Source organism: Dendrobates tinctorius, unplaced genomic scaffold (genome assembly GCF_039654945.1).
Source record: "Dendrobates tinctorius isolate UK_male_01 unplaced genomic scaffold, ASM3965494v1 ptg000007l, whole genome shotgun sequence".
NCBI classification, from domain to species: domain Eukaryota; kingdom Metazoa; phylum Chordata; class Amphibia; order Anura; family Dendrobatidae; genus Dendrobates; species Dendrobates tinctorius.
The window spans coordinates 25,495,134-25,509,397 of record NW_027361675.1 but is presented as its reverse complement, the minus strand read 5'-3'; positions in this window follow the sequence as shown (position 1 = coordinate 25,509,397).

Genomic DNA, 14,264 nt, shown 5'->3' with positions numbered 1-14,264 from the left:
TTTTACATGCGTAATACGGATGACAGACCCCTAAATAGTGCTCCGTATGTCATCCGTAATCAAGGTGTGGTCGCGTATTTTGCGCATGTCAGCATCCGTATGTAATCCGTATGGCATCCGTATGGTGAGATTTTCTCGCAGGCTTGCAAAATGGACATATAATGGAGCCCTATGACAGTTTTAATAAAGAAATGAAAGAATAGATATAGACACATAGAATGCATATATATATATATATTTATATATATATGTATTCTGTGTGTTTATATCTATTCTTTCATTTCTTTATTAAACTTGTCAGTGTGAGTTTACTGTATAGCGCACTGAATTGCCGGCTTTGCTAAAAGACACCTGGTGCGTATTTCTCGCAAGTCACACGTGTGGTCCGTGTGTAATCCATATTTTTTGCGCACCCATAGACTTGCATTGGCGTATTACGGCCGTAGTACGCTGACAATCGCAGCATGCTGCGAGTGGCACGGAGTGTAGGATACTGAGGAGAAATATACGCCTGGTGCGAGTGACCCCATAGAGAATCATTGGTCCATGTCTAATGCGTGCTTTTAGCGCCTCTCACTCTCCCGTATTCCTCGCCAGTGTGACCCCGGCCTAACATTGTCCCGCAGAGCTCGGAGGGCCGCATCCGGCCATGTCCGGCTTTTTGCGCCGGACAAAAAAATGCTGCAGCATGCGTCCTGTCCGGCCGCTGGACGGAAGAATTCTGCCGGATCCGGTAAAAAACGGAACAAACGGAAGCACATGCGGCGCAATCCAGTGCATGTGCTTCTCAATAACAAAAAAAAAAAGGATTTTTTTTTTTTTTTTTTTTACACACATGCCGGATTGTGCCTGACGGCACAAATCGGATGTGTGAAGGAGGCCTTAATGAATCAGTTCATCTGGACCTGGGTCTAAACTGAGCAAGTGCCAAATACTAAAAAACTCATACATGTTCCTTCATAATGTCTTTTTGATTCATTTAAAAATTTAGCTGTTGAATTCACCTACTGTATATAAATGTTAATATTTTCAACATACTGATAATTAGAAGGGTTTTCTCATCAGAAACAACCCCATTTTAAATTAGACCTGCCAGGCAGTCACCACAAATTCCCCCCACACCCCGGCCTTTCAGATAAGTGGTTGTACATGCAAAGGATGGCTGAAGTCCACCAGAACTGAATCGTTCGTACAGAGCTGCTCCCCATTTGGCTTATAGAACACATTTCCTAGCAATGGACTGCTCCCCAGTCCACCCTCCAAAAAGGCATGGCGATCTATCTAATTTTTTTTCACAAGATTTCTGGCTAAAAAAATGCTTTGAAAAGTCAGTATTTTTTTGCGCAACGCCCCAGCTCTGACAAACTGAGCAACCCACGCTCATCAAATACATGGTGACTGACAGCATTTGCTAAGCCACAAATCTTACTCCAGTGTGGACTGGAGTAAGATTCGTGGTGAGGAGCACAGCAGTACTCGCTTTGCCTGATTAATTAAGAGCGATATCTCCAAGGCCGAGATCATACTTCTGTGTGTGATGCGAGAAACTCACACGAGTCTCTCGCATCAACACCCGGCGCTGTGGCTGCATAGAAATACATGCAGCCGCAGCTCCGGTCCTGAGCGTCGGCAGCAGCGCCGGGTTGTTGATGCGAGAGACTCGTGCGAGTTTCTCGCATCACACACGGTAGTGTGATCCCGGCCTAAATGAATCCGTAGAATCTACTCCAACACACCCTCTCTTCAAGACCGCCAAGAAAATTGCCAGTCTTGATGAACAACTCATCTTAAATTTTTTCTTGCTGTCCTATTCTTCTGTGTATCTAATAATATGTTGCATGGTACATGGCTTTATGGAACTGCATTTGTAACAACACCATAATATTTTTTTTTAACATGCAAGGTCAGGGTGGGATTTCAAATTCTGCCTTGTAGACTCATCAGCATTTATATCCCAGTATATAGTTAAGATATTACAAAAGTTTTTGCTTTACATACACTACTGTGCAAAAGTGTGGCAAAAAATGCTGCAAAGTAAGAATGGTTTAAAAACTAGAAGTGTTAATAGTTTATTTTTAGAAATTAACAAAATGCAAAGTAAACAAAGAAAAGAAGAATCTTTATGAAAATCCATAATAGGTATGACCACCCTTTACCTTCATTAATTCTTCTGGGTACGCTTGCACACAATGTAATCCCACAAAGATGATGAAGAGATCAGAGCTCCGTAGGAGCATCATCATCATCACTTCTAGGACTACTTGTTCTTCTTTATGCTGAAAGTAGTGCTTAATGACTTTGGCTGTATGTTTGGTGTCGTGGTTCGGCTAAAAAATAAATATGGAGCCAATCAAATGTCTCCCTGATGGTTTTGAAATTCAGGCTCTCGAAGTTTAACAATTTTGGTGTCAAGTACTATTCCCACACCCTACAGGATTGTTTTGTAATGTATGGCTTTCCAGCTGTAGCAAAACTACAACTATATGCTCCAGACAGTCAGGTTATCCTGGGATTTAAAGTTTTGCAATGATAGGAAAACCATAGTTGGAAAATGCTGCTCTACAGACTAATAAGTATAATTAGCTATACTCTTGAAAAAGTCACATACTTCTGGCATAGACTGAAAAACTCCAGACAATGTTGGGTTCTAATAAGACTGTCTTAAAGTACACATGTCAAACTCTGTCTTGTGGATCAAATCTGACCAAGAGGGTGAATTTATTTGGCCTGCGAAGCCAGCACCCCCCGATTATAGTATATAGAGGACTATGTGGGGCCATTATTCCATATGGAGGACTATGTGGTGCACCTTATACTATATGGAGGACTATGTGGGGCCCATTATACTGTATGGAGATCCATGTGGGGCCCATTATACTGTGTGGAGGTCTGTTTGGGAATCACAGTTGGGCCATCATACTGTGTTGAAGCCACCATACTTTGCTGGGGGGTACAGTAAGGTCACCATACCGTGCGTGTGGAGGGTACTGTGGAGGAATTCACTGTGGAGATATGATACTGTGTTGGGGGGAAATTTTGTTGGCATCATACCTTATTATCTGTATTATTTTTTGATTCAAGATTTTTCATCCTTTCAGCTATAACTTTATTTTTCCGCCAATGACACTGTATGGTGGCTCATTTTTTGCGGGACAAAATGACATTTTCAGCGGTACCATGTTTATTTATATACATTTTTTTGATTGTGCGTTACTGCACTTTATGTTCAGCGGTATGATGTTAAAACATTGTTTTTTGCTGTTTTTTATTTTTATTTTTTGAGGGGTACACTTCTAGGGGTTAACTAATGGGACAGTTTTATAGGGCGGGTCGCTACAGACGCGGCAATACTAAATATGTGTACTTTTATTGTCTTTTTTTATTTCCAAAACATGAATTAATTAGAGAATTTTTTTTTTTTTTTTAATTTAGTGATTTTTTATAAATTATTTTTACATGTGGTTTTTTTTACTTTATTATTTTGTTCAGCGATCTGACAAAGGCACTGCAGCAGGCTTCCTTGGTGCCTGCTCTCTGCAGGCACTGAGGAAGCTGCCTCACTGCAGGGTCCCAAGGGCCGCCGTGGCCATTTTGGATCCAGGACCGATGCAGGGAAGGAGACCCTCAGAGCAGCGCAGCACATCGCGCTGCTCGGGGGGTCTCAGGGAAGCAGGGAAGGAGCCCCCTCCCTGCCTATGCTTCTCTAATCCCCCAGTACACTGTGATCATGTTTGATCTCAGTGTGCAGGGGTTAATGTGCCGGGGGCGGTCCGTGTCCACCCCTGACATCTAGTGCCGGGTGTCAGCTGTAACATAGTAACATAGTTAGTAAGGCCGAAAAAAGACATTAGTCCATCCTGTACAGCCTATAAAATTCTGTCAGTATAAATCCCCAGATCTACGTCCTTCTAAAGAACCTAACTATAACTGTAAGATACAATATTGTTACGCTCCAGGAAGACATCCAGGCCTCTCTTGAACCCTTTGACTAAGTTCGCCATCACCACCTCCTCAGGCAGGGAATTCCAGATTCTCACTGCCCTAACAGTAAAGAATCCTCTTCTATGTTGGTGGAAAAACCTTTTCTCCTCCAGACCCAGAGAATGCCCCCTTGTGACCGTCACCTTCCTTGGTATAAACAGATCCTCGGAGAGATATTTGTATTGTCCCCTTATATACTTATACATGGTTATTAGATCGCCCCTCAGTCATCTTTTTTCTAGACTAAATAATCCTAATTTTGCTAATCTCTCTGGGTATTGTAGTTCCCCCATCCCCTTTATTAATTTTGTTGCCCTCCTTTGTACCTGCTCTAGTTCCATTATATCCTTCCTGAGCACTCGTGCCCAAAACTGTACACAGTACTCCATGTGCGGTCTAACCAGAGATTTGTACAGAGGCAGTATAATGCTCTCATCATGTGTATCCAGACCTCTTTTAATGCACCCCATGATCCTGTTTGCCTTGGCAGCCTCTGCTCCAGTTAAATTTATCATTAACTAGGATCCCTAAGTCCTTCTCCATGTCAGATTTACCCAGTGGTTTACCGTTCAGTGTGTAATGGTGATATTGATTCCTTCTTCCCATGTGTATAACCTTACATTTATCATTGTTAAACTGCATCTGCCACCTTTCGGTCCAAGTTCCCAACTTATCCAGATCCATCTGTAGCAGAATACTATCTTCTCTTGTATTGACTGCTTTACATAATTTTGTTTCATCTGCAATAATCAGTTGTGATAATCAGCTGTGATAATCAGCTTTCACCCAGCCGTGATCAGCTCCCCCAGGGGCGCCGCTGATCGCTTAGACGTACTATCCCGTCCCCAGTCATACGGGCCCAGGTACTGTGTACGGGATAGTACGTCTCATGTCAGAAAGGGGTTAATGTGGCATTGCTGTAATAGTACTAACCTAAAGAATAAAGCTGCCTTATCAATTTTACCACATGCAAAATGGAGAAAAAAAACAAAAAAAAACAATTTTTGATTTGCTGGTTTTTGTTCATTCTGCCTCCACAAAAACTGGAATAGAAAGCAATCAAAAAATGTCATCTGCCCAAAACTGGTACCAATAAAAGTCAGCTTGTCCCTCAAAAAAAAAAAAGCCCTCACATGACTTTGTGGGCCAAAATATGGAAAAATTATAGCTCTCAAAATATGGCGATGCAAAAACTTCTTGCAAAAAAAAAAAAAAAAAGTCTTTTTGTGTGTGACAGCAGCCAAACATAAAAAAACCTGATAAATCTGGTATCCCTGTAATTGCACCGACCTGAAGAAAAAAGTCGCCTAGTCACTTATACTGCACGAGGAATGGTGTAAAAAATAAAACCAATTCTTCACCTGCTGTGGATTTGTTCATTCTGCCTCCCAAAGATCGCAGTAAGGCTCGGTGCACATTTATCCTGCATGCTACACTGAGTGCATGCACCAGTTTTTCCATGTAAATCTCTGAAATACTTGATTCAGACAGGACCACCGGCAGAAGGTTCCCTATAATGAGGCAGATGGAGTCACTGTGGACACCATAGGACCTGTGATCTGTCGGTGTCCGTCTTTTTAGGCATGCATAAAAACGCGGTCCACCATAATTTTGTGCACCTCTGAAAGGAAAGACAATGCTGAACAGAGGCCAGAGTCCATAGTAACACTGCCTCATTATAGTGAATGGGGATCCATGGGGTGTTTCATCTGTCATGTAGCGCGGAGATTTAGAGGGAAACCCCAAAGTATGTGCTCAGCGTAGAAAGCTGTATAATTGTGATCCCAAACGTTATGAAAAATGTTGTCAATAAAAGCTTCAACTCAATCCACAGAAAAAGCAAGCCCTCTTTCAGGTCCGACATTTGTTAACAGAAATATAGGAGGCTTCCATGTTACTGGTAGCACAAAGGCTCTGGAAAAGCAAAATGGCTCAATGTACCCAAAAAGAAATTCAGCGAATTCTGCGCTCCCAAATCCAAATGCCCCCCTCCCTCCTGAGCCCCAGTGTGCATAAACCACCTTTAGCGTTCACATTTGGAAGGGAAATAATTTCCAAAATGGAGTCACTTGGGGGTGTGGAGGATTCCACTCTCTAGCACTTAGGGGGCTCTATATATGGAGTCCGCAAACTATTCTAGGAAAATCTGCGCTCCAGGAGGCAAATAGCACTCCATCCCTACCAAGACTCTCCGTATGGCTAAGCAGTAATGTACAGCCACATATGATGTATTTCCATATTCAGCAGAAAATCTGTGGCAAATTCTGGTGCCAATTTTACCCACTTGTGTGAAAATGTTAAATCTGGGGCTAAAACAAATTTTTTGTGGCAAAAATGTAATTATTTTTTCTTCACTGCCCAGTGGTATAAAATTTTGTGACACACCCTTGGTATCAATACGATCATTACAGGCCTAGATTAATTCATTGAGAGGTGTAGTTTGTAAAAATGGGGTCACTTATGGGGTGTTCTACTGTTCTGGCACCTCAGGGGCTCTCCCAGTGGGTCATGGCAACCTCAAACCGTAATAGTAAAATCTGCACTGTAATATGGTGCTCCTTCCCTTTTGAGCTTTGCACTGTGCCTCAAAAGTAGTTTTCACCCACACATATGGTATTGACCGACTCAGGAGAAATTGCACAACAAATTCTGGGGTCCATTTTCTTCTTTTACCTTTGAGAAAATAAAAAAATTGGGGCTAAAAGAAAAGTTTTGCGTGAAAAATTTATTTTTTAAAAATTGTCTTAGCTTTGTTATAAACTTCTGTAAAGCACTTGGTGGTTCAAGATGCTCACCACACATATAGATAAGTTCCTTGAGGGGGTCTAGTTTCCAAAATGGTGTCACTTGTGGGGAGTTTTCACTGTTTAGGCACATCAGAGCCTCTCCAAAAGCAACATGGCCTCCGCTCTCAATTCCAGCCAATTTTGCTCTCAAAACATGAAACTGTGCTCCTTCCCTTCCGAGCTCTGCTGTGCGCGCTCAAACAGTGGCCTTTCTCCAAACATGGGGTGTTGGTGTACTCAAGAGAAATTGAACAACAATTTTTGAGGTCCATTTTCTCCTGCTACCTTTGATAAAATAAAAAGTTTGGTGCTAAAAGATAATTTTTGTAGAAAAAAAATGTCATTTTTAATTTTCACAGCTCTACGTTATAAACTTACGTGAAGCACCTAGTTGTTCAAGGCACTCACCAAACATCTAGGATAAGTCCCTTGAGGGGTATAGTTTCTAAAATGCGGTCACTTGTGGGGGGTTTTCGACTGTTTAGGCACATCAGGAGCTCTCCAAACGCGACATGGCATCTGTTCTCGGTTCCAGCCAATTTTGTATTTATTTTATTTCACTTTTCCAAGCGGTATGATGATAAAGCATAGTTTGTGACACAACCCCCATCTGTGGATGTCGGGCACTCAGACAACCCTCATGGAGTCGGTTTCTAACCGTTTGTGCAGACACATGCACATTTGTGGCCTGCTGGAGGTCATTTTACAGAGCTCTGGCAGTGCTCCTCTTGTTCCTTCTTGCACAAAGGCTGAGGTAGCAGTCCTGCTGCTGGGTTGTTGCCCTTTTACGGCTCCCACCACATCTCCTGGTGTACTGGCCTGTGTCCTGGTAGCGCCTCCAGCCACTACACTGACACTGCAAACCGTCTTGCCACAGTTCGCATTGATGTGCCATCCTGGATGAGCAGCACTACATGAGCCACTTGTGTGGGTTGTAGAGTCCTTCTCATGCTACCATGTTTGTGAAAGCACAACCAACATTCAAAAGTAACCAAAACATCAGCCAGAAAGCATTGGTACTGGGATGTGGTCTGTGGTCCCCACCTGCAGAACCACTCCTTTATTGAGGGTGTCTTGATAATTGCCAATAATTTCCATCTGTTGTCTATTCCATTTGCACAACAGCATGTGAAATTGATTGTCAATCAGTGTTGCTTCCTAAGTGGACAGTTTGATTTCACAGAAGTTTGATTTACTTGAAGTTATATTCTGTTGTTTAAGTGTTCCCTTTATTTTTTTGAGCAGTGTACTTGGATGGGTAAGTCTCATCCGATTTACAGAAGAAAATTGTGCATGCTGAAATTTATTCACACACAGATTGTCAGTGAAAAAAAAAATCACTCATAGGTGCTGACTGATTGAATAACATTGGTAATGTTCGTTTTTCTTTCAAGGCCAGCAATTGGACCGAGAAAACACGTGAACGAGCCTGAAAAAGCTTTCCCAGTCTGACATCTATGTGAACTAAAAGATAATAACCATGCAATGGTGAGGAGACCAATTTTGAGCCTTTACTGAAGAAGAACAAAGACACGTTACACAAAGTTGTAATAACGTAGATACACGTCCATCTGGCATACAATGGGTCTGGCATGAGTTGTGTAAATAAAAAGTGCAGGTTCAAATACTTTCAGCAGTGAATTAATAATGGTAGGTAACATGCAATGTCAGGTATACTGTAGCATGCAAAAGAACAAACTAAGAAAGTGCCTTAGCATATGAGCAAGTCTATCTTCCTTGTCACTGGTGGCAGAGGAAAAAAAAAAGAAATGTAAATTTTAGAAACTGTTTCCATTCACGGTTGTTTCCCAGGAGCCTTAAGGCCCCGTTACACATAACGATGTCCCAGCGATCCCACCAACGATCCAACATGGATGGGATCGCTGGGACTTCGTTAGACAGCCCCTCCAGCGATCAGGACCAGCGAGCAAGCTGGTTTCTAATGTAAATGTGACACCCTAGAGTCCGGTTGTCACAGTGACATTGCCTCCCTCTAAGAGGTGAAGTCATGCTAGGAGGCAGAAAAGGGACCCCCATGCCAGGTAACAGATTAAATCACAATTCCTGCTGCAGGTCAGAAAAGGGAGCCGCCTTATAAATTCTGGCCAGCAGAGGGGGTTGGTGAGTCAGCTAGAAATGAGCTGAGGGAGTTGTCATGGAAACGAGAGCAGCTCTGAGCTGAGAGAAAATGACAAGACAGTTAAAACGTGAGGTAAAAAGGATCTTTCTGGAAGATCCTGTCAGTTCAAGACAGGGAGCTGATCTGAAAGGAGGGGGAAGGACAATAGCAGAGGGAAGAGGCTTTGGGGAAGCTAAAACTGCGTATAGCAGACCCAAAGAGTGAAGCGCTAACAGAGAGAAAGAGGATGCCAGAGTCCTAGGCTGACAGGAGCTGTACGCCCTGATTGCCCAATCTGAAAGTACAGGGGATTGTAAATTCCTGTGCGACATTGAACACCTGAGGGCACGGCAGCAGATAAGGAGCCTGGGGCCAACGGTGAAAAGGATGGTACCCGTGGAATAAGCTCATGCTGAGAGTCATACAGGTTAGTGAAATCAGCACGCAATTGAGGGTTGCAGCTTAGTTATAAACAGCAGAGACCCACACCCAAAGCGCAGAAGGAAGGTCCTAAACCCCCACCTGGCAAGGTGGATCCCCTGAATGCCTCCAGGTGAGCCGGACTCATTCCATCACCTGTATGTGGTACTCCAGATTGCAACTAATTACCAGTAAAAGGTAAAGAAACTGCACCTCTGTGTCCTCCTCATTTCTCTGCACCCCAACGTTCACAGCCATTTTGACTATTAATCTAACATCTTTGCCCTGGGACTATTGCTCTACCTGTGGAGAGCTATTTTCAGCTAAGCTGCGCCACATCAACAGTCTCAGGGGAACAACACCGCAGCGCTGGTTGCCTCTGACCTGAAAACCACAGGTAGCGTCATGTATTTAACCATCTATAAACTTTATCTTCATTTTTACCATATCACCAACAACTTTTCCCCTTCCCCTTTCATCATTTTATTAAATGGATGCCCCAGGGCCACGGACCGGGTCGCCGACGCCGTCCCCCATTGAAGTCGACGGGCCCGGTACCGAGCACCCCACAGCCCTGCACAGTGCGCGTTCTCTCTCACGCCATCCCGGGCGCTCCATAAACATCGGGTATCCAGGAGCCGCGGCTCTTGGATACCCGCTGTTTACCTTGGTAACCGGCGTACACTCTGGTTTCCAAGGTAAACATTGGGTATCTAAGAGCCGCACGGCTCCTGGATACCCAATGTTTACATTAGAAACCAGCGTCGCTGATCACTGGTCTCGCTGCCAATACGAGACCAGCAATCAAAAAAATGGCCCAGGACGATCGAGCACAATCAGCGATACCCAGCAGGGGGCCGGTCGCTGATCCCCGTCACACACAGCGATCTCGCTGGCGAGATCGCTGTGGCATCACCAAATCAGCGATCTCCCTAGCGACATCGCTGTGTGTGACGGGGCTAAAGTGACATACAAATAGTTTAACAAGACTAGAGATGAGTGAACCTTTCAAGGTCAAGTTTGAAGGCTGGGTAAAGTGCCAGAATTAATTCAGCCCTGAAAGCAGCTCATTCCTCAGTGGTTCTCAGTCTGGATGGTCACATCTTGGCACTGTCCAGGTTGAAAACTGTTTATCCCCCAGACATGGATTACGGTGTGGGACAGAACGACTGACAGATGAGGGATATTGTTGTATTTTTTTTTTTATTTTATTACAGTAGACCGTGGCTTTAGTGTTATTTTTAAATAAAAAAGGAAAAATGTGTCTTTATTTCTAATATAGGACTTTATTCAGGCTGGGTCTTTATTTACCATACAACTATAGGATTAGTAATGGATAGGTGTTTTATAGACGCCTCTCCATTACTAAGCCGTGGGCTTGATGTCACAGGAAAATATAAAGGTGACAAACACTACAAATATGAACCCCACTTGCCACCGCTACAGAGCAAGTGGGAAGAGCCGGGCAAAGCGCCAGAATTGGCGCATATAATAGTTAGGCCTTTTCTGGGTGGCTGCGGGCTGCTATTTTTAAGGTTGGGGAGTGCAATATCCAAGGTCCCTTGCCATATTAAATGAAATAGATCATGGGGAACCCTCTATTCTTGATAACCAGCCTTGTTGAAACTGACATTGTAGCCCGCAACTGTCAGGTTTGCCTGGCTAGTTATCAAAAATACAGGTGAACCCACGTAATTTTATAAAAAACTTCTTTATTTTTAGTGCTTCCTCTTGCTGTTAACAGCTGAATACAACTCTCAACATTGTCCAATGCTAGCGCTGATCACAGCGTGAGCAGGAGACAGTGATGTGAGCTGTCTTCACGTCAGCACCCGGCGCGGGGGAACAGCGCAAACAGTACCGCTGCTTTCCAGGCACCTGTACGTGTCACATGGATGACATGGAGAGATGTCATCAGTGTGCATTTGTGTGGGACGCATTGTGGTCTGTGCTGCTACCGGAAACACTGATGTCTGAAAGAGCCCTTGGTGAACTCATTTACCAAAGATTTTTGCCGATTTTTTTTTCTTTTTTTATGAAAAGCTTGGGAATCCAAACAGGAATGTGAATATGCAACGCTTGTGCCAAATTTGAGATTGGCTAACGTTTTCCAAATAAGTTCAATCATCTCTAAACAAGACCTTTTCTCAGTTTTACATTATCTAATTTAGACTAATATGTTCTATATAGCCTAGTCTAAATGGGAAGTGTCTACCAGTGGTTAGAACTGGTAGTGCACGTTTTTGTCTTTTGTATGCTTTTTGCACAAGATGTTTCACTTGTGTGGGAAAACTTACACTTGGAAAGACAAGCTGTAACAGGGAGATAAATTAAAAACATGTTAAGGGGATAAAAAGATACCAGCCCAAAGCAAAATAGCTAAACAAGCAAAGTACTAAATAATTATTCCAAAGTCCAAAGCTTCAAAACTTATTTGTTGGATAAAGGAAAATATTTAACAAGACATAGCAGGAAAAAAAAAAAAAATCTATAAGGAAAACCTATCCTGTGTTTAAAAAAAAAAAGTACATTTATTTTTGTTTTTTTGTTCTATTGCATTTAAGAAAAAACGAGCTACTTTGCATTCTATGAAGAACTAGACTGTTGTGTCTACAAGAGCAATGCAGGCATGTGTGTATGCACGGTTACAGACAACACAAAAACCCTGTGTTACCCTAGAGTAATACACAAATGGCTGTATTGGCTATCTGAACCATCCAGGACAGAGAAGTCCTTTATTTATTGCTATAAGTTGCCTTTGACCCTGTTGAAAACAGAGAAACTACCTTCTTACCCAAATTACCTTATTACTACGCTTTTGTCTTTTTGCTATTATATTCTATGCCATGTGACGTATACGGCCCACGATGTTCCATTTCTAGGTAGCATTATGCCCTGTTAAGTTAGATATGCAGGATGATGCAAAATTGGTTACGAATGGCAATACTTTGTGTTATGTGACTTATGAGTGATGTGGGCAAGTAGTCACATTAGAGTTAATAGTGTAGAGCAAGGTGGCAAAGATTCACGTGACTAGCCAACAGGAATCAAAGTACCACTATTAAAAGGGTTGGCTGCTACTTTATTATTGATGGGCTTTTTATTTATTTAGGTCTATGATATCACATGATTAAAAACCGACTAGCTGAATCCTTCTAAGATCTATGGAGAAACAGGAGGTCAATTTTCCCTGAATGAATCATCATAACTACAATTCTACAGCAGCTGGGTCAGGAGTCGGTGGCAAATTGGAAGAAGAAATGAGCAGACTGTCCTAAGCATCACGAAAAAAGAGGGGGAGAAGCCAGCGCTGCTTGTGGTCAGAACGTAATACAAGAAGTGTGAAAACACACATAGGTTTCAATCTGTATTCAAAAATGAGACATTTAGCAAAAAATTGATCAATTGTTTGAGCTACCCCGCCACGTCAAGGCAGTCTCGTATGGGGAGTCCTACTCTACGTTTTTTATATTCGCTGTGCCATTACGGCCTCCTAAATGTATAAAAGCAAGACCTCATTACATGCACACTGTACCTCAAGCATTTCAGAATCGCTCCTATGGCACCAGAGAGGACAAGCGCAGATAAAGATTAGCCAGGTCCATGCAGACATTTCAGGTCCAACCTCCACACTGCCTGTCCAGCACCACATGATAAAGGACGATCCAGGCCCAGATACAGGTGCGTAATCAAATAAAGCCTAGGGCAGGGCAGGGCTGCCGTTTAATGTGAACAGCAGCCTAGATCAATCACTGAGAAAACAGAAAGAATGGCGTACATGACCCAGCGCGCACGGCTACAGTGGTGGTCAGCCACAAAACCAATATCAAGAAAAAAGAGGGGGAGAAGCCAGCGCTGCTTGTGGTCAGAACGTAATACAAGAAGTGTGAAAACACACATAGGTTTCAATCTGTATTCAAAAATGAGACATTTAGCAAAAAATTGATCAATTGTTTGAGCTACCCCGCCACGTCAAGGCAGTCTCGTATGGGGAGTCCTACTCTACGTTTTTTATATTCGCTGTGCCATTACGGCCTCCTAAATGTATAAAAGCAAGACCTCATTACATGCACACTGTACCTCAAGCATTTCAGAATCGCTCCTATGGCACCAGAGAGGACAAGCGCAGATAAAGATTAGCCAGGTCCATGCAGACATTTCAGGTCCAACCTCCACACTGCCTGTCCAGCACCACATGATAAAGGACGATCCAGGCCCAGATACAGGTGCGTAATCAAATAAAGCCTAGGGCAGGGCAGGGCTGCCGTTTAATGTGAACAGCAGCCTAGATCAATCACTGAGAAAACAGAAAGAATGGCGTACATGACCCAGCGCGCACGGCTACAGTGGTGGTCAGCCACAAAACCAATATCAAGAAAAAAGAGGGGGAGAAGCCAGCGCTGCTTGTGGTCAGAACGTAATACAAGAAGTGTGAAAACACACATAGGTTTCAATCTGTATTCAAAAATGAGACATTTAGCAAAAAATTGATCAATTGTTTGAGCTACCCCGCCACGTCAAGGCAGTCTCGTATGGGGAGTCCTACTCTACGTTTTTTATATTCGCTGTGCCATTACGGCCTCCTAAATGTGTAAAAGCAAGACCTCATTACATGCACACTGTACCTCAAGCATTTCAGAATCGCTCCTATGGCACCAGAGAGGACAAGCGCAGATAAAGATTAGCCAGGTCCATGCAGACATTTCAGGTCCAACCTCCACACTGCCTGTCCAGCACCACATGATAAAGGACGATCCAGGCCCAGATACAGGTGCGTAATCAAATAAAGCCTAGGGCAGGGCAGGGCTGCCGTTTAATGTGAACAGCAGCCTAGATCAATCACTGAGAAAACAGAAAGAATGGCGTACATGACCCAGCGCGCACGGCTACAGTGGTGGTCAGCCACAAAACCAATATCAAGAAAAAAGAGGGGGAGAAGCCAGCGCTGCTTGTGGTCA